Source organism: Acipenser ruthenus, chromosome 32 (genome assembly GCF_902713425.1).
Source record: "Acipenser ruthenus chromosome 32, fAciRut3.2 maternal haplotype, whole genome shotgun sequence".
Classification (NCBI taxonomy): Eukaryota; Metazoa; Chordata; class Actinopteri; order Acipenseriformes; family Acipenseridae; genus Acipenser; species Acipenser ruthenus.
Genome location: NC_081220.1, coordinates 13,665,774 through 13,668,273, shown reverse-complemented (window position 1 = coordinate 13,668,273; position 2,500 = coordinate 13,665,774). Strand labels below are relative to the sequence as shown.

Here is a 2,500-nt window from a genome sequence, read left to right as displayed (position 1 = left end):
ACACCTCATTGCTTTTGTAGTTTTGATTTGTTGTGCATATGAAATCAAAACGCTGGAACGGAAAATCTGGGAAAAGTGTCAAAATATCTATCTATCTATCTATCTATCTATCTATCTATCTATCTTGCATTGATATAGCGCCCTTCATGTGTTCACATCGCAGAGCGCTTCACATAGAAAGAACACAAGGACAGTTCTAACAGTTAAAGGCAGCTCTGAACAGATGGGTTTTCAGTAACCGACCAACAGAAAGTGTTGAGTCTGCTTGTCGGATTGCGTCTGGGAGGGCATTCCAGGCTTTGGGGGCATAACAGCAGAAAGCTCTTGAGCCGAATGTTTTGAAATTAGCTCTAGGGACCTGTTGCATTCCTGCGCTAGACGAGCGCAACGTGTGCTTTGGAGAATGAGGGGCAATTAGGTCGGGCTGATAGGTTGGGGTCAGATCATGCAATTATTTATTATTATTTATTTCTTAGCAGACGCCCTTATCCAGGGCGACTTACAATTGTTACAAGATATCACATTATTTTTACATACAATTACATTATTTTTTTACACATTATTTTTACATACAATTATCCATTTATACAGTTGTTTTTTTTACTGGAGCAATCTAGGTAAAGTACCTTGCTCAAGGGTACAGCAGCAGTGTCCCCCCCCCCCACCTGGGATTGAACCCACGACCCTCCGGTCAAGAGCCCAGAGCCCTAACCACTACTCCACACTGCTGACCTTTATGAATGATTTGTCATAGTTTTTTTTTTTTTTTATCTCAGTCTGGGATCTGAACCTGAGTGGGTGAGGGGGGTGGGGTCTAAGTGATTCAGCTACATTCTGTACCCTCACCACTCTCTGTGCAAATATTATATCTTCTAACCTCTGTCCTAAGTCTATCTCCGCTTAGTGTCCAACTGTGCCGTCCGGTCCTGGTTTCTGTGCTGTGGTTAAAGAGTGTTGGGTAGGGTCAACTTTGCCAACTCCCTTGAACTAGCCGTCCGTGATTTGAACTCTCCTATTGTAAACTGCAAGTCGGGTTTTTCCACTACAGTATGGAACCGCCACACAGATAATGTAATCTGCCCCGGGGGCAGAACTGTGAATTTCATTAGGACTGAGCAGAGTTCACGTGTATTTTATTACAGCGCACCTGTCTCAGCAAGATACACGATCCAGGCAACATCTCATGCTATTAATTTGTCTGTGAATCAAGTTACAAGTTGCGGTTTGTTGCAATCTGTCTTTTGCAAACATGCAGGACGATGGACTCTCCCCCTTCCTCCCCCTCTCTTTTTAATTAGACATGATTCACTGTGCAGGGATATGGGATTGGTATATCGGATGGTCAATCGAATGATCTATGCTGTAAGTTTTACACTTACATTTAAGAATGAAGTTAGACATGGAATTAACTGCTTTTGTTTCGTATAAGGATGAGACCAGACCACGTTTCAAATCTTAACGTCCGTTTATCAGTTCCAAACACCCAACGTTGCATTCTGCATGGAACGGTATTGTCTAGATACAACGCGTGCCGCTGGTATTAACAGACAGAGGCGTTTGATGAGATGTCCTGAACCCCAGGAGAGACGGCCTCAGATGAGACAGCGATGGTCCAGATGATCTGGAGGTACTGGGAGCTTCTCTGTCTGTGTCGCCTCTATGCCTGCTATTTCTACTCTAGCAGCTCAGAGGCTACGCGACTACAGTTTGTTTCTGTTATCTTACTAATATTGATCTTGCTCTTAATTGTATTATTACTTGTACTGTGATTCTTGAAATGTATTTTTGTTTACGACTGTAAGTCGCCCTGGATAAGGGCGTCTGCTAAGAAATAAATAATAATAATAATAATAATAATAATAATAATAATAATAATAATAGAAATGAGTTATTCAGCTGTTACTCCACTCAAATTCAACCAACCACTATTTATTTACTTAATATTTATTTATTGCATTTATATAGCACTTTTTATACAAAGGTATTGCAAAGCACTGTACAATACATAGCAGAAATACAACTGTTATAATCAGACCATGTAAATAACAGATTTAAATAACAGTATACACGTAATACAAAAGCAGCAATCTTTAAGTTTTATTAAAACCCACTAAGACAAGAAAGCCATTTTATAAAAGTGCGTTTTTAGTCTTGACTTGAAAACTGTAATGGTCCCAGCTTCCCTGACAAACGAAGGCAGAGCATTCCATAATTCAGGAGCTCTACAAGAAAAAGCCCTGCCTCCCGTGTTGCTTCTGTTGACCCTAGGAATAACCAGCAGCCCCACATCCTGTGATCTCAGAGTGCGGTTTGGAAGATACGGGGTCAGTAACTCCTGCAAATAACTAGGTGTTAATCCATTCAGGGCCTTGTAAGTTAACAGCAAAATCTTAAAATCAATTCTATACTGCACAGGGAGCCAGTGTAAAGAGGCCAAAACAGGGGTAATATGTTCACTTTTCCTGGTTTTAGTCAGAATTCTAGCAGCGGTATTCTGAAC

The 2,500-nt window shown here is 40.9% G+C and overlaps 1 protein-coding gene across 2 annotated transcripts in view; it reads left to right on the top strand.

The window, feature by feature from the left end:
* The window catches only part of LOC117395622 (leucine-rich repeat and immunoglobulin-like domain-containing nogo receptor-interacting protein 1), a 14,507-nt gene that overhangs the window by 2,025 nt on the left and 9,982 nt on the right, over positions 1-2,500 (top strand). Inside the window, exon 1 of one of the 2 annotated variants that reach the window (XM_059006403.1) lies at positions 1,355-1,627. The exons of the other annotated variant lie outside the window; for it this stretch is intronic. The gene's annotated coding sequence lies outside the window, so the exon portion shown is untranslated. Of the gene's footprint in view, positions 1-1,354; positions 1,628-2,500 lie in introns of those variants that run through there. 2 annotated transcript variants of the gene reach the window in all.